Below are 27934 nucleotides of genomic sequence, written 5' to 3' on the forward strand. Positions count from 1 at the left end.
ATCTTTTGGTGATTGCCCTTTTTTTTTGCCACAAATTTGAGGGTTTTTTTAATGAATTTTTTCCAACAGAGAATGCTGTTTCCATTTGATCGATGCCTATATGTTGGTGTCTACGCAGGACTCTGCCTTCCCTCTGCAGCTTCTATTTCCGTTGGCTTCCTCTGGTACGACTTCAGGAGACAAACAGGGTCGCCCTCTCATTGCTGAAAGACAGAGGCAGGTGGACAGGTTTCCTGTGTGAGCAGACTTCGCATTTCTGCTGAAGAGTGGAGAGAGTTCTGGGGCTCCACAAGGTACCCCCTGAGACCACCCCTTGCTGTATATGAGCCCAGTGTGACCTTGGCCCAGTGTGACCTCTGCTGACAACAGAGGGTGACAAGGTTACTATAGGAGTGTCCTGACTCCCTAGTGGGTACCCTCTGACCTCAACCTGGAGGGGTATTTGGGGTTCTTGTCATAGGTGAGTCAGGAGAGAGAGCTAAGCTCCCCATCTGGCTTTTTCAGATAAGAGTGATGTTTGGATAGAGTAGCGTGTCGAGGTGGCCTCTTTCCTGGAGCCATTGTCTAGAGAGAGCAAGCCTGCTGTTTTATCTATGTCAGTTGGAATTTCGGCTTCTTCAGACTATTGACTGGAGGAGGCAAAGGTGCTAGCCCAGGGGCAGGCGGGGGTGGAGGGAGGGGTGTTATCTCGTTGTCCCTTGAGTCTCAAGGTCCCTCATCTCCCTGCTTTTTCTCATTGCAGAGCTTTCTTCTGTTTTATGCATTGTGCTCTGCAGTTAGCACTGCAGTTTGTGGGGGAGATGAGGGCCTGCTTCCTGAAGTATATAGTGTCCCACCCCAGGTTTTCAGCATGTAACATGATTCGTGGTAGTTTAATTTTGTTATGTTCCAATGTTTCAATAGAGCAAAAGAAAACCACATAGTGGCTGGAGAGGTGACACAGCACTGGCTGCTCTTCCGGAGGACCCAAGTTCGATCCCTACCATTCAATCTGTTACTCAAATTCCAGGGGACCCAACTTCCTCTTCTGACCTCCTCAGCACCAGGGACACAAGTGATGCACAGAACACACACAGCAAAGCACCCGTATACATAAAAGGAAAGAAAAAGAGAAATACAGAAGAAGGGAAAGTCGTCCTTGGAATGTTGAATTTTATCTTTTTCTGTTACTACTGTTTCTAGCGAGACAAACAGTGATACTGTTCTAGTGATAGAAATGGTGTTCCTGTTTCTAATGATAAATAGTACAAAACTATCGCAAGTGCCCACCTGGACTCTGCCGCATGTGTGCTGATGTATTTCAGGTAGACTAATCTAAGCTCTGATGTTTAATAATTAGGTATTACATTCATGCTCACCCACCCCATGCTATGCAAGGAGCAGCAAAGTAGAGGGGAGTGGGGTTGTGATTTCAAAAACTGGTTTGGTTTTGTTTGAGATGGTCTTCTTTAAAAAAAACTTTATTATTATTATTATTATTATTATTATTATTATTATTATTATTATTATATCTAAGTATACTGTAGCTGTCTTCAGATGCACCAGAAGAGGGCATCAGATCTCACTACGGATGGTTGGAAGCCACCATGTGGTTGCTGGGATTTGAACTCAGGACCTTTGGAAGAGCAGTCAGTACTCTTAACCACTGAACCATCTCTCCAGCCTGAGATAGTCTTCTTACATAGTCCAGGCTGACCTGACACTCATGATCCACCAGCTTCAGCCTTCCAAATACCGCTTTCATAGGCCTGCTCCACAATGCTCAGGTGGTAAATGCATTTTTGATATTTTAAATGGACAACAGGACCATCAGAGCATCACTTTCCTGTACACTGAGGGGCAGCTGCACTGCTTAGGTTTTTGTCAACTTGACACAAGCTCAGGTCATCTGGGAAGAACTGCTACTGAGAAAATGTCTCCATTATATTAGCCTGTGGGTCATTAGACATGATTGGCTTGTCTGCGGGTCATTTCTTGCTGAATGGTTGACATGGTGGGAACCAGAACACTGTGCCACCCATGGGCAACTGACCTTTGGTTGCATAAAAAAAGCAGCCTAACTAAGCCATAGGATGCAAGCCATTAGCGCAAGCCAGTGAGCAACATTCCTCCATGGTCTCTGCTTTGGTTCCTGCCTCCAGGTTCTACTTGAGTTCCTGCCCAGGCATTCCTTGACTGATGATGAACATGTAAACCAAATAAAACCATTTCTCCCTATGATGGTCATCAGGGAGTGGCACTACTTGAGAGGAATTAGGAGGTATGGTCTTGTTGGATGAAGTGTGTCACTGGGAGTGGGCTTTGGGGTTTCAAAAGCTCAAGTTGGCACACTGTCTGGCTCTTTTTGCTGCCTGCAGATCAAGAAGTAGAACTCTCAGCTACTTCTCCAGCAACACACCTGCCTGCATGCCTCCGTGCTCCCCTACCGTGATGAAAATGGACTAACCCTTTGAAACTGTTCTCAAGATTCAATTAAATGCTTTCCCTGATAAGAGTTCCTATGGTGGTGGTGTCTCTTGTCCCAGCAATTGTCCCAGCAATAGAGCACTGACTAAGACACTCCTTAAGTTGCTTTGGTCACGGTGTGTATGGAAGCAATAGAAAGAATTCTAAGATAGAACTCTAACATCTTGGTAGAGAGAGGAGCTCTATTTTGCACACTGATATTAACAAATATCTTAAAAGAATCTTTTGTTCATATGGCCTGGTTTGATAGTAAATACCTATAAATTATAGTATGTAGATGGCTGAAGCAGGAAGGTTGTGAGTGTGGTAGCCTGGGTTAAGTAGAGTGCTTCAGGTCAGCCTGGTCTATGTATAGCAAGACCCTGCATCAAACAAACAAATAAATAATAGAACCATTGTACCACTCATCACTTTGTAGAATCTAGAACTCCAAATCGGGGCACCATTCAACTGTCAGCAGAGAAGCTGAGGAAGAAGAGAAAGAAAAGATAAAGGAAGAGGAAGAAGAAGCATAAGAAGGGGACTTGAAATTGTGTGGGTAGAGAGGGTGTAGACCTGGAAAGAGTTTGGGGGACTGAATATGATTGAAGTATAAAACTCTCAAAAATTAGCCTAAAATATCCCTGAAAGCAAATAGAGAAACATATAACTTGTATAAGGGTGAAATAAATTTGGCTGGAGGAACAGAAATTGGAAAATAAATACCTGCCTCCCACTTCCCCACCCTGTGTTTTTCAGCCTGGCTGTCCCTTCTGGCTTGTTTGTTTGCTTGTTTGTTTGTTTGTTTGTTTTGTTTGGGGCGTGCTGGGGCTTTGTACATGTTAGGTAAATGCACTCCCACTGAGCTATACCCTCAGCCCTAGCCTTCCTTCCTGTTTCTTTCTTTTATGTGTGCACAGGCATACACGAGGAGCAACACTGAGGGTTTCAGACACTCACACATGCTGGGCAGCATAGTAACACCAAAATTTTTTTTTTTTTTCTGAGACAGGGTTTCTCTGTGTAGCCTTGGCTGTCCTGGAACTCACTCTGTAGACCAGGCTGGCCTCAAACTCGGAAATCTGCCTGCCTCTGCCTCTGCCTCTGCCTCTGCCTCTGCCTCTGCCTCTGCCTCTGCCTCTGCCTCTGCCTCTGCCTCTGCCTCTGCCTCTGCCTCTGCCTCTGCCTCTGCCTCCCAAGTGCTGGGATTAAAGGCATGCGCCACCACGCCCGGCTAACACCAAACTGTTCATATATTCCCGGGTCCCCTTCAAATGTTCTTCCTTCCTCCTCTGTGTCTTGCTTTCCTCGTTTCCTGAGCATCGTGTCTGTGGTGAACGTGCCCTTTGCTACTTTTGAGATATCTGTAAGCACAGTTTGGAGATTTGTTCCTGGCTGATAGGTAATGATTTTTATAGCTTAGAGGAAAGTTTCAAAGACAGCTGAGATCATTAGCATTTCATTATGGGAAATTAGTGCGTGTAGGTTGTGTATCCTATTTTATTTTTATCTTTTTATTTAGACTGGTTCTCATGTAGCCCAGGTTGACCTCAAACTAGCTAAGGAAGACCTTGAACCTCTGATTCTCCTGCTTCTTCCTCCCAAGTACTGGGGATGCGGGCACACATGCAGCATTCAGTTTTCTGTTGCATTTGGAACTGAACCCCAGGTCTCCAGGCATGCTAGGTAAGCATCCTATCCATTGAGCTGCAACCCAAGCACCTGGGTGACCAGTTTTAAAAATCTGACACTGCATTTTAGGTATGTTCTAACGTGGGAGTTTTTGATTTATCACCTCCTATATAAACAAGCTCCTACAAGACATGTTCACGGTAGACTGGGAAGCGAGGTACAAAAGAGAGCTCAGTGGCTATTCAATGACGACATTTCTGCCTGAAGCGGTTTAAAGAGAGAGTGTGCACTCTGCCTTTCTGGAAGGATTAGCAGGTTGCTGTTAGGATGAACAGAACCAGATCCGAGGGAAAGTCCACCATGAGAGCATCCGAGGAAACCGGCTGGGTTCTGTACAGCATGACCTGTTTTTCCTTTATACCCATCTACTCACGAAGCCTCTCACGGGCCAGACATCTAATGAAGTGTGCATTGTGTTCTTGTCAGTATCAACTCAATCACAAAAAAAAAAAAAAAAAAAATGTGACTGTTAGGGTATATTTTACTAAACAAAATGCAGTCCTAAGACATGAAGCAAATGTTAAGGCGGGTCGTGATTCTCTTGAGTCACAGAAGCAAATTGGTTAATTGTTAAACATTCAAGCTCTCACAGAACAAGCTGATAAACCCATAACGGCAAACACTAAACAGATAAGGATGAGGGGAGTCGCTCTGTCAGGCCAAACGCAAGGGAGGAATAAGAACTGTGAATCTTACGGCATTTAATTTTGATCTTAATATCTACCCCTCAGCAATGTCTGAAACATTGATCATGCCCACCATTGGCAGTAGGGGAAGGAAATAGTCCCTTTGATACAGTTGGAAGGTAAACTGACACGCTCTTTGAAATGTGTTCCAGTTTAATTTTTGTTGCGGTGATGAAAGATTCCAATTAAAAGCAACTTGGCTTACACTTCCAGGTCACACCCCATCATGGAGGGAAGTCAGAGCAGGAACTCAAAGGAGGAACCATAGAGAGATGCTCTTTTCTGCCTCACGGGCTCACACACAGACCCAGGCTTCAGGAGCTTTCTTAGATGCCAGGATACCTGCCCAGGGATGGTGTAGTCCACAATATCTGGTCTCTTCTGGATCACTTAATAATGAAGACAGTCCCCACAGCAATGTCCTCAGCCCGACCTGGGCAATTCCTCAACTGAGGCTCTCTTTGGGATGGCTCCAGGCTGAATTCTCCCAATCTTAATTAAGGCAAACCAGGGCAGGGGGATAATCAAACACATTTTATTTGATCTGCTAGTTCTATTGTAAGTAGAGTATATAGGCTTATGTAATAATAGTAATAGTATTGTCAATACTATTGTTAAAAATGTAAACTAACAATAATGTGTAAATAGACTTATAAATGAGATGTAATTGCAAAAGTATGCCTGGTTATAAGCATGGAGGTGTTTATTAAGCAATAATGATAATCATGTTCTAGAAGTCACCACAAGCGCGCTTATATGGGAATCAGACAAACTGTGGTGTGCAATGAAGTACTGTTCACCTAATAAAATGAGTTAGATATTTGTGAAAGATCCCTAAGATTTTATGTAGAAGAGGATTCTTTAAGCAGTTAATGGTTGCTAGGGGAGACATGCATTCTCTTCAGTGATGTAGCTACTGGTAAGGTGTATGTATATACTCCTGTAAGCAAGCCTAAAGAAATTCATTGGGTCACAGACAGACAGACAGACAGATGGACACACACACACAACAAAAGACATGAAAGTGGAAGAAGGATTTGTTAGGAATAGAAGGGAACAGCAGGGGTGGAGTGGGGAGACAAGAGAATATTAGGGTGATGATGATCAACATGTATACATATGTAGAAATGACACAATTTAATTCATCATTATATAATTCTATATTGTTAAGACATATTAATAAAATTCCTTTTTAAAAAAAAAGGGGGGCATATTTATTTATGTATATATGTTCCCTGTCTGTATGTAAGCCAGCATGCCAGAGAGAACATCACATTCCACTACAGACGGCCCCGAGACACCATGTGGTTGTTGGGAATTGAACTCAGAACCTCTGGAAGAGCGGCCAGTGCACTTAACCATTGAAACATCACACCACCCAATAAAGCTCTCAATGAATATATAGCACTAATTATATTTAAGAAAATAAATTAGAAGTCAATGGAGAAGAGGCTAGTTCCTTTTGTGCTGTTGTGAATACAAAACCTAGTAGGGTATATATAGCCTATCATAGCTGGGACACATAGCAGCTGAGACGTATTCTTCTGATACGGAAGTTTTCGTTGTGGCTTCCTTGTGTCTCTACAAGTCAGAAATCAGATTGTTCAGGTCTGAAACGGGGTTGGGCTATAACCTTCAAGACTCTCCCCCAATCAATCCCCTTCTATAAGGAAAGCCCCATCTCCTGAAGATTTCATAGCCAGCGGGACTTATGTAATTCAAGCACTCGAGAGGCAGAGGCAGGCTGATCTCTGTGAGTTCGCAGCCAGCTTGATGGGAGTGTGTGGTGCAGCATGGAATGTCCTCAGGGTGCCTTTCTATGGTTCTGATGGAAAGTACTTGCCTTCACTTTAATGGAACTAATCCTCTTTCTCTCAAAGGTTTACTGATTTTTACTTTCCACGAATGAATGTTTGACCTACAGGTGTGGATATGAACCATGCGCATGCCTGGTGCACACAGAAGGGTCAATGCCCTGGATCTGGAGTTAGGGATGGCTGTGCGCCACCACGTGGGTGGTGGAAACCAAACTGGTGTCTTCTCTTAACCACTCATCCGTTGTTTCCGCCCCATAGTGCTAATCCCTTTAATAACAAGAGCTCTGTCACAACGTTGGCTTCTTTTCTGGCCAGATGGCATGGTTCTTATAACTTTTTGCCCTGCTTTTGCTTCCAGTTCTCGCTATAAACCCGGCTAGATGTGACAAATAATAGGCGTGCCACTGCCTGAATCTATGCTGGTTTGAAATTTCCGCCATCAAATTAATCCTTTACTTTAACACTTGGCTGTATTCAAAATTTCCTTTATGTGTACAAAATGTAGATTTTGTTTTATTTGGGCTTGTGGTTTTTGGTTTTTGTTTGTTTGTTCTGTTTTGTTTTGGTTGAGTTGACGTTTTGTTTTGTTTTATTTTGTGTTTTTGTTTTGTTTTGTCTGCAGTTCAAACCTCATCAGTGTGGTCTACTATCTGAATCTCTGTTGGCATTCTGTTCTTCCACACATGTACCACATTAACTATACATCTCTGCCTATGTCTTCTACAGCTTCTCTCTCCAGCATCTCCAAACAACTCAAAAATTCCTCCCACAGCCACTTCCAGAAGCCTAAGAACCAAATGGTTAGTCACAGTTATGCAACCCCATTATTTTTTAAAAGATTTATTTATTTTTATTATTGGGTTATATATATTTTTTTATTAGATATTTTCTTTATATACATTTCAAATGCTATCCCGAAAGTTCCCTATACCCTCTCCCTCCCCCCCCCCCGCCCTGCTCTCCCTCCCACCCACTCCCACTTCTTGGCCCTGGCATTCCCCTGTACTGGGGCATATAAAGTTTGCAAGACCAAGGGGCCTCTCTTCCCAATGATGGCCGACTAGGCCATCTTCTGCTACATATGCAGCTAGAGACAAGAGCTCTGGAAGTACTGGTTAGTTCATATTGTTGTTCCACCTATAGGGTTGCAGACCCCTTCAGCTCCTTGGGTGCTTTCTCTAGCTTCTCCATTGGGGGTCCTGTGTTTCATCTTATAGATGACAAGATACAATTTGCAAAACACAAGAAAATCAAGAAGAGGGAAGACCAATGGGTGGATATTTCATTCCTCCTTAGAATAGGGAACAAAATACCCATGAAAGGAGTTACAGAGACAAAGTTTGGAGCTAAGATGAAAGGACTATCCAGAGACTACCCCACCCGGGGATCCATCAAACCCAAACATTATTGCATATGCCAGAAAGATTTTGCTGAAGGGACCCTGTTATAGCTGTTATAGCTGTCTCGTATGAGGCTATGCCAGTGCCTGGCAAATAAAGATTTATTATTATTATTATTATTATTATTATTATTATTATTATATCTAAGTACACTGTAGCTGTCTTCAGATGCACCAGAAGAGGCAGTCAGATTTCATTTTGGATAGTTGGGAGCCACCATGTGATTTCTGAGAATTGAACTCAGGACCTTCGGAAGAGCAGTCAGTGCTCTTAACCACTGAGCCATCTCTCCAGCCCGCAACCCCATTCTTGATACCAACTTTCTGTGTTAGTGACTTTTGTATCACTGTAAGCTTGACACCTCTCAGAAACAACTACAGAGAGGAAAGATTAAGTTTTGGCTCATGGTTATAGCCCATTGTGATGAGGAGGCTGTGGCAAAGCAGTCCAGTTCATGTCAATTTGACGAAGGCTGTTCATGTTACAGGAGACCAAGAAGAAACAGCACAAGGCAGGGACCAGGAGAGGGTATAAGCTTCAAAAACCCATCTCCAGTGATCTACTTCTGCCAGGCAAGCTCCAACTCCCAAAGGTTCCTCTGAGCCTGTGGCAGGCAGTTCAAATTCAAACCATAACAATATATTCTCTACTGCTTGAATCGTTTCAACTATCTACATTTTTGGATTTTGTTTTGTTTTGCTTCTCATGACAGGGCTTCTTTGTGTAGTCCTGGCTGTCCTGAAAGTAGCTCTACAGACCAGGCTTGGCCTGGAACTCACAGAAATCCAACTGCATCTGTCTCCCAAGTGGTGGGATTAAAGGTGTGCACCACCACTGCCCACCCTCTTGGGTTTTATGTTTGTTTGTTTGTTCATTTTGTTTTGTTTTTCTGAAAAAAAAATTACCTCGCCCAGTGGGCACAGTCAAATGTCCAATACATTCAAATGATTTGATCACATACAAAATATTATAGTCTCATAATGTGCAAGTTGAGACCTTCATAAGAAAATGAATGTCACCTGGGTATGGTGGCACACACCTTTAATCCCAGAATTGGAAGGCAGAGGCAGGAAGATCTCTGAGTTCAAGGCCAGCCTGGTCTACAGAACAAGTTCCAGGACAGCCAGAAGTACACAGAGAAACGCTGCCTTGAAAATAATAAATACGTAAATAGATAGATAGATAGATAGATAGATAGATAGATAGATAGATAGATAGATAGATGGAAAGGAGGGAGAGAGGGAAGAGAGAGGGAGGAAAGGAGAGAGGGAGGAAGGAAGGAAGGAAGGAAGGAAGGAAGGAAGGAAGGAAGGAAGGAAGGAAGGAAGGAAGGGAGGAAGGAAAAGACAGTTGAGTCTAGAACATTCAGTTGCTTGAATTGACTGAGAAACAGGCAACATAGCCAAAATGGGAAGATAGGAAGCCAAGCTCTTCTCTCTCTTCTCTGTCTCTGTCTCTGTCTCTGTCTCTGTCTCTGTCTCTCTCTCTCTCTCTGTCTCGTTGGTTATGAACTTGAATTCCTGGACCTTGCCCACACTAGGAAATCACTGTGGCACTGAATTATACTCACACCCTTATTTCTTGAGACAGGATCATGTATAATCCCCATGATCCCCCTGCCTCAACCTTCTCAGTGTTGGGATTATAGGCATGTGCCACCCTGTCTGACATGAAGTCGGGTTCTCTAGAGTCCTGGTCAATGACTGACCACATATCTTGTGGTGTCTAGAAAATTATTTCTAAAGATATCTGAGAGCCGGGCAGTGGTGGTGCATGCCTTTAATCCCAGCACTTGGGAGGCAGAGGCAGGTGGATTTCTGAGTTCGAGGCCAGCCTGGTCTACGGAGTGAATTCCAGGACAGCCAGAGCTACACAGAGAAACCTTGTCTTGAAAAACAAACAAACAAAAAAAGGTATCTGAGGTTTCAAACCATTTAGATTTCAGTGTTCCATGGGTTAATAGTGAAGAGGCTCAAATGTATGGGCTAAAACCCCACATTCAAAGAGCAGTCAGTGCCGGTGATCAGGCACATGTCAGGCAGGTCCTTTGGGGACTGTGACGTGCGGTCCCACATGTCAGCTCACTAGCGTGTCCTTGGAACAATCACAAGTGTAGGCTGTTGAGTGGCTTAGAGCACTGCCCAAGGGTAGCTACAAATGGGCCTCTTAATAAATGAAACCCAGTAAATTCTTCACTAATTTTCAAGTCTTATTTGTTGACGTGTAACTTACATTTAGAAGTGTTCTGAGTCATAGTGTTCAGCTGAAATCTTGCCTTACTCTGGGCCCTGACCTCTACCCAGATCGAGCGTCCAGCGGACCTCCAGTGCCACTGTGAGCAAATATACAACAGAGCCCTGTAACTGGCCTTCAACACTAAAGACTGGTTTCCAAAGCTTTACTCTTTATTTTCTTCTTATGTCTTTGCTTATATGGTGTGTGTGTGTGTGTCTTTGTGTGTGTGTAACTATGTGTGTGTGTATTTATGTGTGTGTGTCTATGTGGCTATCTATGTGTGTATATCTATGTATGTGTCTGTGTGTATGTGTTTGTGTGTGTGTATCTATGTGTGTGTCTATGTTCATGGGTGTCTATGTGTGTGGCTATGTGTTTGTGCATGTGTCTATGTGTCTGTGTCTATGTGTATGTACAGATGGATGTCAGAGGATAACTTGCAGGAATATGTTCTCTCCTTTCTCCATATGGACCTGGATCAAACTCAGACTGTCAAGTTTACCCACCACCTCTCACAGGACCTTTTATTGTTAACATAAAAGTCATGCAGAGCAGGGTTACTTAAGCAGAAAGGGGCAAATGTGTTTTAATCTATTTTGTTCTCAAAAGAAAACCTCTTGCTATCTTTTCTCTTATCTTCTGGGCTCACCATGTTCTTTTTTAAAACCATTATGCAAAAGATCTTAGATTGAATAAAGCTCTTTTAAAGAATTTTTCCAAGGCTTCTTTATGGTTTATTTATGCTTAAACTTTTAGCATGCTCTAGAGATCAGAGAAAACTTAACAAGGTGGAACAAGGAAATGAATTACAGAAGGACTTGACTTTTTCTTTCTGTCTGAGTTCTGTTTTTCCCCGCCTGCTCCATCTACCGTCACCTCAGTACTGGGTTGTAGCCATCTACTGTCACCTTCAGTACTGGGTTGTAGCCATCTACTGTCACCTTCAGTACTGGGTTGTAGCCATCTACCGTCACCTCAGTACTGGGTTGTAGCCATCTACCGTCACCTTCAGTACTGGGTTGTAGCCATCTACCGTCACCTTCAGTACTGGGTTGTAGCCATCTACTGTCACCTTCAGTACTGGGTTGTAGCCATCTACTGTCACCTTCAGTACTGGGTTGTAGCCATCTACTGTCACCTTCAGTACTGGGTTGTAGCCATCTACTGTCACCTCAGTACTGGGTTGTATCTCTGCAAAGTCACAGAAGCATGTTCCTGTCTCAGAACAGTATTGCTCATTTAACATTGAAGAATAAATGCGGGGATGCTCTGGAGGGACGCTCAGGGTTTCACAACACTTGTTGCTCTTGCAGAAGACCTGGGTTCAGTTCCCAGCCCCCACATGGTGACTCACAACTATATGTCACTCGAGATCCAGAGGATCTGACACCCACTCCTGGCCTCTGTGGGTGCTGCATACACATGGTACACAGACAGTAATGCAGACCAAACCCTTATACATATAAATAAAACAAAAATTAACAAGTCTTTTTCTAAAAAGGAAGAATAAATACAGGGAGACTATAAAGCTGGAGCCCAGCAACCACAGGGAGGCGAGTCCTGAGCCGATTTCATTTGGATTTAGAGAATTACTAGAGTCCCACCCAGAGTAACAACTTAAAGGTTCTTGGAATCGGACTTCCTGCAAAGGTGTGACTTTGGTGGCATCCCAGTGTTCTTGAAAAAGACAGCTTCTGTTTTGGCACCACCAAGCCCAGGGTTCCAGCCTGGCCATGAACTGACTTCATGGGGACAGGTCCATCCACTGCTGCTGTTGTCTGTGGAAACTGAGGATATTTCAGTCCAATTCTCTTTCGGCTATGCTGAGCAACACTGAGAAACAGCCTTCAGGAGGCCGCAGGTGGCAGTGGCAAGCCCAGCCCAGCCTGTACAGACTTCAACCCTGACCTGATTATGTGGTCAAAGAGTTGGAACGTGGGCACAAAGCCTTCATAAGCAATCAGTGCAAACTCCATTTAGTGTCACCATGACAGTGTCAGGTGTGGGGTGACAGCGCAGAAGTGGTCCTCACTAGATGTCCAAACTGTAGGAGCAGAAATGACAAGGGGTATTTACCCAGGGTCTTGACTGTCTCACCATATCACACTTACCCTTTAACCTACATCCTCCAAAATATTTTGACTTAACACTGAAGGCCTGTTAGGAATGGTCCTAACAAGTTGTGGCTAGCCCTTAGAATGACAAAACATGCTCTCTCCACCAGCCGAGCAAGATGCCCAAAGGAAAGAAGGCCAAGGGGAAGAAGGTGGCCCTGGCCCCTGCCATCATCAAGAAACAGGAGGCCAAAAAAGTGGTCAATCCTTTGAGAAAAGGCCCAAGTACTTCGGCATTGGGCAGGACATCCACCCCAAAAGAGATCTAACATGCTTCGTCAAATGGCCCCACTACATCAGGCTGCAGCAGCTAAGGGCCATCCTCAATAAGTGGCTCAAAGTACCGCCAGCTATTAACCAGTTCACCCAGGCCCTGGACAGGCAAACAGCTACTCAGCTGCTTAAGCTTGCCCACAAGTACAGGCCAGAGACAAAGCAAGATAAGAAGCAAAGGCTACTGGCCCATGCTGAGAAGAAAGCTGCTGGCAAAGGCGACATCCCAACTAAGAGTCCGCCTGTCCGCCGAGCAGGCATCAATACAGTCACCACCTTGGTGGAGAACAAGAAGGCTCAGCTGGTGGTGATTGTCCATAATGTAGACCCTATTGAGCTGGTGGTTTTCCTGCCTGCCCTGTGTAGAAAGATGGGGGTGCCCTACTGCATCATCAAGGGAAAGGCCAGGCTGGGGCACCTGGTCCACAGGAAGACATGCACTTCTGTTGCTTTCACACAGGTTACCTCAGAAGACAAGGGTGCTCTGGCTGAGTTGGTGGAAGCTATTAGGACCAATTATAATGACAGATATGGCGAGATCTGCCGCCACTTGGGAAGCAACGTCCTGGGTCCTAAGTCTGTGGCTCGCATTGCCAAGCTGGAAAAAGCAAAGACTAAAGAATTCGCCACTAATTGGGGTTAAAAGTACACTAAGTTTTCTGTACATAAATATAATTACAAAATTAAAAAAAAAAAAAGAATGACAGAACATGATATTTCACCCAGGAAGAGAGAACTAGAAGTCAAAGGGCTGGTGCTGAGCTACCCCGGCGGCGGCGGCGGCGGCGGCGGCGGCGGCGGCGGCGGCGGCGGCGGCGGCGGCGGCGGCGGCGGCGGCGGCGGCGGAGACACAGAACCATCACAGAGCACAATCCTCTCTTGTTCTGAAGCTCATGGGAGTGGAAGACTGGGAGAAAGGAGTACTGGGGCAAAGCTCCCATTAGTCAACTGTAGTGCTCTCAAGACTTGGGATTCCATCTAAACTCCTGCTTAACTCAGGACTTCCTTCCTTCCTTCCTTCCTTCCTTCCTTCCTTCCTTCCTTCCTTCCTTCCTCCCTCCCTCCCTCCCTCCCTCCCCCCCTCTCTCTCTTTCCTTCTTGAATTTTTTATTTATTTTATGTATATGAGTACACTGTAGCTGTCTTCAGACATACCAGAAGAGGGCATCAGATCCCATTACAGATGGCTGTGAGCCACCAAGTGATTTCTGAGAATTGAACTCATGACCTTCAAAAGAGCAGCCAGTGCTCTTAACCACTGAGCCGTCTCTCCAGCCCCTTAACTCAGGATTTCTGTGAAGCAATGAAGCAAAGGATAGAACTCTTGACTGGCAGGGATTTCCATCAGAATTTACCACTATCACTAAGACGTTTCTTGCAGTTAAATACTAGAGAACTTGCCTACTATGAGGGACTAGGTTCTATATCCTGTGATCAAAAAACAGACACACACACACACACACACACACACACACACACACACACACTGGTTGACAAGATAGCTCAGAGGATAAAGGCACTTGCCGCTAAAACTAACAATATGAATTCCATCTTCAGAACCCACATGGAAGGAAACAGGAGGAGAGAACTGACCTCTGACCTTCCCACATGAGCCATGGCACATGACTGAAAGCAAGTAAATAACTAAGTAATTTAAAATAATAATAAAAAGTGCTAAGATATTTCCTGACACATATTTTTCTGACAAAAATCTCTGCCTACCTCTATATATCCAAAAGTTGGATGGAAACACACACACATGCACAAAACTACTCAAGTGTACAGCCACCGCCACATGCACATGCACATGAAACTAAGTAACCGTGTCAGTGACATTTCAGGCTGTTACCCACCAGTAGTTGGTAAGGGTACCAGGAAACAGTCATGGAGAGCTCTGGGGCCTGAGCTCAGGGTTACATGTGAGGAGGCAAGTGTGAATACCTACAGCACAGTGTCTATTAAAACAGAGAAAGGTGGGAGTGTGGGGGAGTAGCGCTCTGAAGGCACTCAAGCCAAGCTATGCTTGGAAAGGTTCCATTGATGCCACGTATAATACTTCTCATCATTATTCATGCAAGACAGAACTTTCAAATGACCTAGACTGCTATTGTAGACCAGCTGGAATATCTCTATCTCTATCTCTATCTCTATCTCTATCTCTCTATATCTACATCTCTCTATCTCTATCTCTCTATCTCTCTATCTCTCTATCTCTCTATCTCTCTATCTCTCTATCTCTCTCTTTATCTATCTATCTATGGAGACATCTATCTATCTATCTATCTATCTATCTATCTATGGAGACATCTATCTATCTATCTATCTATCTATCTATGGAGACATCTATCTATCTATCTATCTATCTATCCATCCATCCATCCATCCATCCATCCATCTATGGAGACATCTATCTATCTATCTATCTATCTATCTATCTATCTATCTATGGAGACAGCTGCCTAAGGAGAAAAATGTAAACCACAAGCATCCCACAATGAAATTCCATCATTGAGTCTCCTTGGCTTCCCCAGCTATCTACTTAGAACCATCCCAAAGTGTCTTCATTTACTGAGTAATTAGTTTCAGATGAGTATACCCATCAGGGAGGAGCTAAGAAATAGCTAGCAACGCCAGCAGTGGCAAAGCCATCCCTTCTTAGTAAAGAGCCACTAATCAGCTTCTGTGTCAGGTTGACAAGATGGCTCAGTCTGTAAAGCATGAAGACCTGAGTTCAAATCCCCAACACCCAAGTAAAAAGCTTATCATGGTGGCAGTCACCCGAAACCCTAGCACTGGAGGCAGAGTTATATACCTGAAGCTCACCGGCCAACTGGCCATGCCAAATTGAAGAGCTTCAGGTTGTGTGAAACACTGTCTTAAAAACAAACAAACAGATAAGGTGGAGAGGGATCGAAGACCCCCTCTCAGTACACATGTGCACACACATGCACACACTCCCCACATGCCACTAGTGAAAATGACATCAGACACTCAGGACAGATTCATTTCAGATTCCACCAAAAGAACACAGGAAGTACAAGATCCCAATTCTTCATGCTGGATGTGGTGGCTCCTGCTGTTAATCCCAGCACTCAGGAGGCAGAAGCAGGGGGATCTCTATAAGTTCAAGCCAGCCAGGGCTAGTGAAAGTCTGTAATAAAAAGGGGGGTGGTGGGGAAGGAGCACAGGTTTTGTCATTCTGATTAATTTATCCTTCCATATTTATTTTTAGTGACTGTTGAAGAAGATGAGATGAGACACCTTAAAGGCAGATCACGGACCATTCTGTTAAGTTAAAAGAACAGCAAACCCTGTCAGAAATTTCCTCCATCCCCCAATCTACCTACCTTCCCCTAAACTCCCATCCACCCACCCCTTCCAGTACACTTTGATGCTGGGGATGCAACTCGGGGCTCCCTCTATACCAGGCAAACACCCTACTAACTGAGCTACCGCTCTAACCCTATTTCTTACTTTAAAAAAAAAGTCAAAAAAACATTTCTTCACTAGATGACAACATTTGCTGCATGGGAGCTGGGGAGGTGGCTCAGTTGTGGGGCACAAAGCTTTCTGGTCCCATCCCTAGTGCAACTAAGCAAACAGTAGACCAGAGCTCGCTAGTTATAGCTAGTTATACCAAACACTTATTCTTGAGGCTTTTGTTTTGTTTTGTTTTGTTTGACAGAGTCTTACTATGTAAGACTGATGGCTTGGCCTAAAACTTGCTCTGTAAGTTTTGACTGGCCTCAAATTCACAGAGATCCACTTGTCTTGTGCTGTAAAGCCCAGTGTATTTTCCCTTAAAGCATAGAAATAGGAACAACAGACCTTCTGAATATCCTTGTGACAACATGAAACAACTCCTACACTGGGTAGTGACACTTAGTCACTTTACACTAGGACAGTCCCTGCAAGACAATCCTTGATTATCTATCTATCTATCTATCTATCCATGGTATTCTCAGTCTACACATGTCATATGTCTAAGTAATATGGAAGGACAGGGAAAGGATTGATTTAATTTATTGATTACGTAATTTATTTCATCTTATCAACTTGGTCCTATTCCTCAACATTTTTTAAACCAAAAATGATTACATATTTAATGATAATGAAGTATTTGTAAGGTAGAATATCTGTCAACATACCTTGAAGAAAATAACTCGTGAATCTTGAATATTTGTAAGGATCCAGGCAGGAAGTAACGTGCTTGGTATGGATGACAACAAACAACATCCATAAGACCTCTCCGAGACATCTGCTAATATTTTCTGCATTTTTCTGGTGATTAAAAATTAGGCTTAACAGCACTTGGGAGGCAGAGGCAGGCGGATTTCTGAGTTCAAGGCCACCCTGGTCTACAGAGTGAGTTCCAGGAAGCCAGGACTATACAGAGAAACCCTGTCTTTAATTAATTAATTAATTAATTAATTAATTAATGTAGGCTTAAAAGATTCTAAGGACCAGTGAGATGACTCCTCAGGTAAAGATACTTGCTGCTAAACCGATGACCTAAACTTACCCCTGGAACTGATAGGCAAGAGAAGAGAACCAACTCCTGAGAGTTGTCGTCTGGTCTGCACGTGCTTGCTGTGCCTGGTGCTCACAATAGGCTGGGTGAGAAGAAAGCTATGGGTGCTGTCTTAGTCAGGGTTTCTATTCCTGCACAAACATCATGACCAAGAAGCAAGTTGGGGAGGAAAGGGTTTATTCAGCTTACACTTCCATGCTGCTGTTCATCACCAAAGGAAGTCAGGACTGGAACTCAAGCAGGTCAGGAAGCAGAAGCTGATGCAGAGGCCATGGAGGGATGTTCTTTACTGGCTTGCCTCACCTGGCTTGCTCAGCTTGCTCTCTTATAGGACCCAAGACTACCAGCCCAGAGATGGTCCCACCCACAAGTGGCCTTTTCCCCTTGGTCACTAATTGAGAAAATGCCTTACAGTTGGATCTCATTGAGGCATTTCCTCAACTGAAGCTCCTTTCTCTGTGATAACTCCAGCTGTGTCAAGTTGACACAAAACTAGCCAGTACAATTGACCCCTTGTCAACTTGACACACAAAAACATCACTAGTAAGCCTCAACCCTTACAATCTTATTCATCCCCAAGATTTAAATAACTTTAAAAGTCCCACAGTCTTTACATATTCTTAAAATTTCAATCTCTTTAAAATATCTATCTCTTTTAAAATCCAAAGTCTTTTTACAATTAAAAGTCTCTTAACTGTGGGCTCCACTAAAACAGTTTCTTCCTTCAAGAGGGAAAATATCAGGGCACAGTCACAATCAAAAGCAAAAGTCAATCTCCAACCGTCCAATGTCTGGGATCCAACTTACGATCTTCTGGGCTTCTCCAAGGGCTTGGGTCACTTCTCCAGCAATGCCCTTTGTAGCACACGCGTCATCCTCTAGGCTCCAGATGCCTGTACTCCACTGCTGCTGCTGCTCTTGGTGGTCATCTCATGGTACTGGCATCTCCAAAACACTGCATGACCCCTTCAGTCCTGGGCCTTCAATTGCAACTGAGGCTGCACCTTCACCAATGGCCTGCCATGGCCTCTCACAGTGCCGAGCCTCAGCTGCTTTGTGTGACCCCTTCATGCCTTCAAAACCAGTACCACCTGGGTGACCCTTACATATTACCAAGTCCCGCTGCAGCAGGAGTACAACCTTGGCCATCTCTGGAACACAGCCTCTTTGTGCTTTCAGAAAACACTTCCCAGAAGATGTCACCTCAATGATGCTGGTCTTTTCTTAATCACCGCTAATTTCTTAGCTCCAGCTAACCAGCATCAATAGTCCCAGTAATGTAAAGTTTTTGCTTTAGTAGTTCTGGTATCTTGTTAATCACAGCTGATTCTTTAGCCCCAGCTAACCAGAACTACAGAATCTTCACAATCAAAACAGCAATGGCCCTGAAAAGAGTCTTTAATTTTCCCTCCGAAATTTCACAAACCAGACCTCCATCTTCTGCAGTGTTCTCAACATTATCTCCCAAGCTCCTACACAACATCCGACAGAGCTCTTAACAACGAATGGATCTTCAAGCCCAAAGTTCCAAAGTCCTTCCACAGTCCTCCCCAAAACAGGGTCAGGTTGTCACAAGAATACCCCACTATGCTGGTACCAATTTCTGTATTAGTCAGGGTTCTCTAGAGTCACAGAACTTATGGATAGTCTCTAGATAGTAAAGGAATTTATTGATGACTTACAATCGGCAGCCCAATTCCCAACAATGGTTCAGTCTCAGCTGTGAATGGAAGTCCAAGGATCTAGCAGTTACTCAGTCTCACGCAGCAAGCAGGCAAAGGAGCAAGAGCAAGAGCTAGACTCCCTTCTTCCAATGTCCTTATATTGTCTCCAGCAGAAGGTGTAGCTCTTAGACCATAGTGAGACAGGTTAGTTTTACCCTACTGATGATGTGTTGTTGCCATGGTAATCCTGCTCAGTACGAGAGGAACCAAAGGTTCAGACATTTGGTGTATGTGCTTGGCTGAGGAGCCAATGGGGCGAAGCTACTATCTGTGGGATTATGACTGAACGCCTCTAAGTCAGAATCCTGCCCAGGCGGAACGATACGGCAGCGCCGAAGGAGCCTCGGTTGGCCCCGGATAGCCATCCAACCGAGGATGGGAATATGGAGGCTTGCGTGCAGCTGGAAAGAGGAAACAGGTCACATTCCAAGCAGGAAGTTTCTAGTAAGTCCTTAAAGGCAATGCAAGCCTTCTGAATGGTCAAAACCTAAACAGAGATAGTTATCACAACCAAGCTGTGATTTGGAGCAAGCCGATGAACCATGTGAGGTCAGCCAGGAGATCCGAGGCCCAGGCTTCTGTCTCCCATGGTGTCTGTCTTAGTCATGGTTTCTATTCCTGCACAAAACATCATGACTAAGATGCCAAGAGATGAAGCCAACTGAAGCACTCATCAACTGATAAGTGAATTTTAAAAAAAATGTAGTTTAGGATGATAGTTCAGGTGATAAAGTGCTCACCCCAGAACCCACATAAAAAAGTTGTGTGTGGTGAGAGCACATGTGATCTTGGAGCTGGGGCAGAGACGGGCGCATCTCTGGGACTTCTACTGACCAGTCAGCCTAAGAAGTAAGCTCAGACAATGGAAGAAACTGCCTTAAGAATCAAGATGATGGCATTTGAGGAATGGCATCTGAGGTTCACTGTTAGGAGCGGGTGTGGCGGCAGTCCCAAAGGCGCCAGGGACTGTAGCTAAGTCGTATGACTTGCACCTGACTTCCTCATATAAGCCACAAACATCTTGAGAGCTGCGCAGGTGCACCAGGATACCGGTGAATCCAGTTTGATGGAGATATGCCCCTTCTGCCCTGATTAGCTGAAGCTGCGTGCCTGGTGAGGCGGCGTGGCCTGCTGTGCGTGGATGAGAGTATAAAAGGAGTGAGAGGCCCAGGGTTTGGGGGAGATATAAACAAGAAGAATCAGGACTGAATAAACTGCTGTTAGAAGGACTGGTGGTCGTGTCGTTCTTGCTGGTCGAGAGCGGACACGACAGTTCACATCATAGCCACGGTCAACAGCAGAGAGAAATAAATGCATGCTTAGTGCTTAGCTAGCCTTCATAGCTCGTATGGTCCAGGACCTCAAACCAGGGATTGTAACCCCAACTTTCTTATGTGTTTCTGGAAGCTTTGCCATCAGAGCCCCCAAATGGTGCTGTTCCAGGAGCACCTGGTACATAGATGCACATCTGTACTTTAAGAGAACAGACCTGTCACACTACCTCCCCTCCAACTGAGGTGACAGGCAAATCTCACTACTTTATGTTAGGAGAAGAGCCACTCTAGGGAATTTCTTTGAAGTTTACCTAGTCTTGTGAAATATGTTGTTTGGCTGAGATGACTATGAAATATTGTTTTGTTTTGTTTTGTGTTTTTAAATGAGAAATGCCAGTACAACTTGCAAAATTTTAAACTGAAAAATCTCATGACCTGAGTTGAATCCCCTGAACTCAGATTGTAGAAGAAGAAAACTCAATCCTGCAAGTTGCCCTCTGACCCCCACATGCATGCTCTGACACCATTCATAGCACGCTGATAGCCCTTCCAATGCCTTGTGGACTCTGTTTTAACATGTGGCCACAGGGGACATATCTTACTGTCATTTCTGACCTTGGTGTTGCAGGAAGCCCAAAGGAGGAAAGATGTCCTTGGCCTGGCCTAGCCTACAGCCTTCATCTGCTAGGCCCCAGTCCCAAGGACCCCAGAACTTGCCAACTATCTTCAGCCACTAGGAGATAAGCCATTTGGTTCCATCCCTCCAGTTCAGCTGGCCAGTGAAGTAAGCAGACAATGTCTTTGTGTTTTCTAAATCCAAAGTATCTTTTCAAAGAAAAGTGTGCCAGCAAGACTTAAAATCGAGGTCTGTTCTGATTGTCTCCAAGTCAAGTAGCAAAGGGGCAAAGGTGAGGGATGTGCTTAAGCAATAAAAAGAGAGAAATCCCAACAAAAGCCACGAACGTAAGAAAATGGATAGACCCTGAAGAGACCCGCAAGGGTATTCGCAACCTTCACAACTGTGGAGCGTGTGGAAATGCTTATTTGGTTTCTTGAGAACTGCCTGTTTCCTCTTGGTAACAATTTGATTACACCCGAAAGTCTTCTTTCCCTGGCCCAGCCTGCTGCCGCAAGGGGCCAGCTCCCTTTGTAGGTCTTCCCAAAGCCGCCATCTTAGATTGGCTATGGGTTCTCCCTCCTCTGTCCAATGCTCTTCCTCTCTCCTTCTCTTCTCCCCCTCAGCAGTACATCACGGACTTCCAGACAGCTAGTGGGCCTGCACGGCCTGCACGAATCCACAAGCCCACTAGAAGAGAGGAGTTTCGGTTTTTGTTGGGTTAATGTTCTGTGAAGAGACTGGACTGTAGAACCACTCGTCTTTAAACAGACTCGTGAGTGAGGTAGGAAAAAAATATATCTAATGTGGTACAGAATAAGAGGATGTTGGAGAAAAAAAATCCCCATGTTCTCTTTTAGTTAGGAACCAACACACAAAATGGGGAAGGAAAGAGGCTCAGACACAACCGACGCCGGGGTTAGGGAGGAGTTTCTCAGAATCACTGATTAAAGTTTGCGGCAAAATAGTTTTCTAAGATTGCTGTTTATCCAGGCAAAAGCAGGCACTGTTTCTCACTGCCTCTGTGTTTGGAAGTTCTTGTCTTTATTACATTAAAGGTTCAGGTTCTGTCATGGTTTTCAGATTGTAAATGCCCCCCCCACCCCCCCACAGGCCCTTGTGCTGAGAGCTTAATTCTCAACAGGTGGGGGCTGTTCTGGAAGGTTCTGAAAACTTTAGAATATAGTATCTCCTAGCTGAAGTAATATGTCACAGTATGGATTTGAAAATGATACTGGGTCCCCAGTCCCTCCTTAGAGCTCTGTGATTCCTATCCACAGTGAGATGGATATTTTTCTCCACATGTGGTATTGGACCAAGCAACCACAGTGGCAGCTCCCTGAAACTGTGACCATAAACATATTCTTTCTCCTTTGAGCTGTTCTCTCAGAAATTTTGGTTATAGTTGCACAAAAAGAATTAACATAGACCCCGGCAGGGAGGTGGTGGCACGTGCCATTACTCTCAGCACTTTGGAGGTAGAGGCAGGCAGATCTTTGTGAGTTTGAGGTCTACAGAGTGAGTTCCAGGACAGCCAGGGTTACACAGTGAAACCTTGTCTTGAAGGCAAACAAAAAGAAACAAGACAAAAAAAAAAAAAAAAAAAAAAAAAAAGAATTAACATAGGCTCAAACGTTGTGAAAATACTTTTTTTTTTGCAACTCAAATATGAAACTTAAGGACAATTTCTTCTTCTTCATCATCATCATTATCATCATCATCATCATCATCATCATCAATCAGCAAGCCAATCCCACCTCCTGATAGACTGAGAAAACAGAGAGCACAGAGGCCAAGGGACCAAGGGAGAGCAGGGGCACTAGGGTCATTGTCTTCTCAGCTGAGAAGTGGGCGTGGCTTTCCCCAAAATGCCTTTCAGCGAGTAGACCCCCGCTCCCAACGATGACCGAAGAATATCAGACATTTCCAAAATTGTGACTATGCTGGAAATTTGATCTATGGCTTTACTTAGTTACATTCTGGTCCAGTTCTTAGTGTTGCCGAGGTAACTGACCAGCACAGCGGCCAACAAAGGGACTGCAGAGGAAATAGGTGTCATTCTCCAGAAAGCAGATTTTAAAAAGTAGCTTTGACAGCCTCCTGGGGGTGTTACACGTTATAGCTCAATAACAGCTGTCGTTCACACTGATGGATCAGGGCAACTGACACTAGACTGCACTGTCTCTCTCTCTCTCTCTCTCTCTCTCTCTCTCTCTCTCTCTCTCTCTGTGTGTGTGTGTGTGTGTGTGTGTATCTCGTGCCTGCGTGCACGGAAAAAGGTTATTTGGGAATCTACAGTCTGCCCCTTACGTGAGCCGAAGTCCATTTGCACTGAGACGTTCAGAGAAGAGGCAGTGTAGGGAAGCATCCGGCTGTAATTTTCACAGTGCTAGCTACCAGAGTTCAGGAGGAAACAGACGTCATCATACTCCTTCAGAAGGAGGATCTGAAAGGCAACATTGTGCCCTGAGAACCCAAGACAGCAGACGCAGGATTGGAGGGATTGGGGGACTTCCTGAAGGTATGTCCGAGACGACTTTTCATATTTAAACATGAACATGCCTACTCATACACATTCCATAGAATATGACTGGTCCCGCCTTCCAAGCACTTTCAGGCCTTCTGCTCACTTGGTATTTTTCTGGTATTATTCTGATGGTATTTCCAGGAGATGGGGGTGGGGTGGGGTGGGGTGGGGGAGGAAATAGCAATAAAGAGAAGCTGGTTCACAAGGTATTTGTGTTGTCTTGATCTGTATAGGTTGCATGGCTTGGTAGCGTACATTATATAGAGCTATTAAATAGACGGTGCTCAAAATTTTTGAGGCAGGAAAATAAGGCATATTTACAACACAATTTCACACACGTCTACCGGCTTGTGACCTCAGCCTCCCCTTCTCTACAACAGATGTGATAGCAGCAATAATGATAAAGATTTGCTCACACGTTCACATGACCATGAGAGTGGAACTTAACGAAGTTGGGGGGGGGGGGGGGGGAGACCTGCCTGCAAGCCACAGGCGACTGGCAGACTAAGGTCAGGGGATAGTTTGAGCCTGGGGATTGCAAAGACCGCAGAGCTGGATTCTAGAACTTTCTAATCACTTAACAAATATTTATACATGAATTAATAGTGGATGAATGGAAGGAAAGGAGGGGAGGAGGAGAGGGAAGGAGAGGCAGGGAGGGAGGCCCTTGCTAAGGGTCCTTGCAAAAATCGAATTCCAGAAACTGCTCCCTAAATCTGGGATATACAGATGTATGACATTCCTGTTGGGGCTTTGCACAGAATTGTTCTATCTAAGGAACTCTTGGCAAAGTGGGGCCAGTGCTCTGAAGCCATCTTCATGCAGTAGTAGCTCTACAGCTCAAGTTTCTTAGGGAATGGTTTACAACAGTATCAGGAATAATAGTGACACCTAGTGACACTTCTAGTTATTGTCTCTAAAGAATCGCACTTGACAACTGATTTTTGTTCTTTGTTTGTTTTGCTCCACAGAGACTAAGTACAAAGGTGACAAGTGTAATTGGCGATTGTCACCATTTTTTTTTCAACCCGAGAGCTCTTTCTTCAAAACTGTCGCGTGTGGGCCAGCCTAGTCTACAGAGTGAGTTCCAGGACAGCCAGGGCTACACAGAGAAACCCTGTCTCTAAAAAACCAAAAACCAAACCAAATCAAAACAAAAACTAAACTAGCTTCATAACAAAAGAAAAAACTGCAGTCTGATAAACTTTCACATCCTCGTTCAGTTTCTGAATGGCGTTCTCATGGGATTTCTCCATACTAGGTTTTGCAGTAGTTTCTACATTCATATTTCAAGGCTTGTGCCCATACTGTAATGCATAGCACCTTTAAAATTCTCCATATTATCTTACTTACCAGTTTGGGTGTTTTGTCTGCATGTATGTCTGTTTACCATCTGCATACCGGGTGCCCAAGGAGGCCAGAAGACAGAGCTGGATCACCTAGAACCGGAGTTACAGCCGTTACGAACCTCCTCGCATGCTAGGAACCAAACCTGCTCCCTCTGCAAGAGCAACAATTGCTCTTAGCCAAGAGCCGCCTCTCCAGCCCCTGTAAGGCATAATAACAGTGACAGACTTACTTATCAGACTAAACAGTGATACATGCATGGGTCACGCTTGAGCTCGTAAACACCTCACTGCATCGCGCTCAAGAATGCTGCTGCATCGTGAAAGGCAGGCAAGCTGAGGTCTGCTCTGAAGAATGCCAGAGATCACTCTAGAAAAGATCCGAGTCAAGAAAAAGATGCTAAAGGTCCACACTGAGCCCAGGGCAGCTCTTGCCCAGGCTGTCACCTATTCCTCCCTGAGAGATTTTATCAGTACAAGATACGTTTTGTCTGTCATAGGTTTTTCTCCCTAAAGCCTTCCAAACTCCCCCCACCCTCCCTGCCCCCAACTCTCAGCCCTGCTCAGATTAAGATGACAACCACCTGGCCTCAAGTCTCCCGTGAGACTGCAGGGTAGAGCCTGCAGATAGATTTGTACAACTTCCCTCCTGTTTGTCTATTGTCAGTCTGGTCCAGTGTTCTGGCTAGTTTTATGTCAACTTGATACAAGGTGGTCATCAGGGAGGGGGGAACCTCAATTGAGAAAATACCTCCAATAAGATCAGGCTGTAGCAAGCCTGTAGGGCCTTTTCTTAATGAGTGACTGATGGAAGAGAACCCAGCCCGTTTGTGGGTGGCACCACACCTGGGTTTTTGTCCTAAATTTATACAAGCAGGCTGAGCAAGCCATGAGAAGCAGGCCAGTAAGCAGCTCCCTCCATGGCCTCTGCATCAGCTCCTGCTTCCAGGTTCCCGCACTGCTGGAGTTCAGGCCCTCACCTCTTTTGACAGTGAACTGTTACATGGCACTGTGAGCAACATAAACCCTTTCCTCCCCAAGATGCTTTTTTTGTCATAGTGTTTCATCACAATAGTAGAAACACTAAGACACCCAGTGACTCACATTGTTGAGCTTTTAAAGAGTAGAGGGATATTTCAACTTCCCTCTAACTGAGAAGCATCTTGACCAAGCCATGGGAGGCAATTATTGTAGGCTTAATGTTTTTTTGTTTGTTTTTTGTTTGTTTGTTTTTGTCAGAAAGCTTAGAAGCTAGATTCTGTCTAGTGAGGCCAAGCTGAGCAAGCAGGGTAACTTCTGTAGCTTGGTCTTCTTACCTAGAAAATGAGATAACCGGGGGCTGGAGAGATGGCTCAGGGGTTAAGAGCACTGACTGCTCTTCCGAAGGTCCTGAGTTCAATTCCCAGCAACCACATGGTGGCTCACAACCATCCGTAATGAGATCTGATGCCCTCTTCTGGAGTGTCTGAAGACAGCTGCAGTGTACTCATATATAATAAATAAATCTTAAAGAAAGAGAGAAAGAAAGAAAGAAAATGAGATAACAATGCATACATTATCCAGAACCTAGTGTCTTGAGAACAAAATGTAATGACAAAGGCTTTTGTAACTTCTGTACAAAGACAACAAATTGCTGGTGTCTTCTCAGGTCATCACTCTCCTGGGTCACATGAGTTGTGCTCAGATTGCATCCCGACGCTTACTAGCCAGCTGTGTTACCCTGAGACCCCACTCCCATGCCTCAATTCCTCTCCCAGACAAATAAAACCACGAAAAGACCAGCCTCGGAGGGCAGTAGTGTATCCAGCTTAGTACAGAGTGATACCGGAGAAGTTGGGGTCCCTCCTAGGGGCTCTCAGTTTTGTGAACAAAAGGATTTAAGAACAGATTCATAGGAGAGCTTAAGGCCAACTTCATTTAATATAAATACCCAAGAGAAGCACGCGGTAAACCCGGACGGCTGCCTGGAAGAGGCTAGAGAAGAGAAAGAGAAAAATCCCTGCTGCACGCACGAGTGAAGACTGCACGGAGATGAGCCCCAAGGAGGACACTCGGCCACAGGGGAGCTTTAGAGATAGGGCAAGGAAAGCCAAAGCCCCAAGAAAAGCACACTTGGGCTCTGGCCAGCTTCCAAAAGAGAGACAGAAGGGAAGGAAAAGGAAACATTGTGCCTTTCTGAGAGCCAGGACTGAGGAAAAGCGGGCAGACACAGCAGGGCCTCATGACAGCTCTGGAGCAGCAGCAGCCGGGGGATTCCAGACGGAACAGTGTCTCACTGTAGTCACCTTTTTAGCACAGCTTTGGGTGGGCCTGCCTTCCTGAGGGTTGGATCCTTGGCCAAACGATTGACCCGCCCAACTGGATTAACTTCTGTTTGTGTCAGAGACAGGGTCTCACTATGGAGCCCAGGCTTGCCTGGAAGTGACTATGTGGACCAGGCTGGCCTAGAACTTGAAGTGTTCCTACTGCCTTTGCCCCCAAAGTGCTAGAATTAAAGGACTTTGACATCGCCCCTGACTCTGGGTTAACTCTTTCTCTCTCGGGACTTATTATTTATGTGTCTATGTGTGCATATACCTACAGAAGCCAAAAGTGGGTATAAGGTCTGTCCCCTGTAGTTGGAGTTACAGGCAGGTGTGAACCACCTGATGTGGGTGCTAGAAACCCCAGTCCTCCCCAAGAGCAGCAAGCATTCCAAACCGTCTCCCCAACCCACTGGATTAACTCTTAAAGGCAGGAGACAAGAAGGATCAAATTTAATCCTGGCACTAGGGAGGCAGATCCCTGAGTTCAAGGCCAGCCTGGTCTACAGAGCGGGTTCTAGGACAGCCAGGGCTACACAGAGACATTGTCTCGAAAAACCATCCACCCATAAGGTGGTGGTGGCGGTGGCAGTGGTACAACTGGACAGATGGCTCAATGGTTAAGAGGACTGTTTGCTCTGAGTTTCTGAGGACCCAGTTCAATCCCAGCAACCACACGGCAGCTTGCAACCATGTCTAACTCCACCTCCAGAGGAGTCAACACCCTCACACACATGCATGCAGGCAAAACACCAATGCACGTATAATAAAAAAATATTTAAATCATTTAAAAAAATTCAGGAAACAATGGCACATGTTCATCTAGAGACAGATTCTTTTTTTTTTTTTTTTCTATAATAGGAAACGGCTCAGAACATTTTATTTATTGAGACAGGGTGTAGCCCAGGCTGGCCCCAATACTATATACCCAAGATGAGCTTCAACTTCAGA

The 27934-nt window shown here is 44.8% G+C and overlaps 2 long non-coding RNA genes across 2 annotated transcripts; one reads left to right on the forward strand and one right to left on the reverse strand.

Annotated features, from left to right (window-relative positions):
• Positions 1–86: 86 nt before the first annotated feature.
• On the reverse strand, positions 87–24906 carry Gm46595. Its single transcript, XR_001782184.2, has 3 exons — positions 24688–24906; positions 23118–23253; positions 87–203 (listed from the first exon to the last, which is right to left on the reverse strand). It is a non-coding gene; the product is annotated as a predicted gene, 46595 (long non-coding RNA).
• Gm41611 (predicted gene, 41611) lies at positions 23263–27190 on the forward strand. Its single transcript, NR_168105.1, has 2 exons — positions 23263–23328; positions 24306–27190. It is a non-coding gene; the product is annotated as a predicted gene, 41611 (long non-coding RNA).
• The last annotated feature ends 744 nt before the right edge of the window (positions 27191–27934 follow it).

Source organism: Mus musculus, chromosome 17, assembly GCF_000001635.26.
Source record: "Mus musculus strain C57BL/6J chromosome 17, GRCm38.p6 C57BL/6J".
NCBI classification, from domain to species: domain Eukaryota; kingdom Metazoa; phylum Chordata; class Mammalia; order Rodentia; family Muridae; genus Mus; species Mus musculus.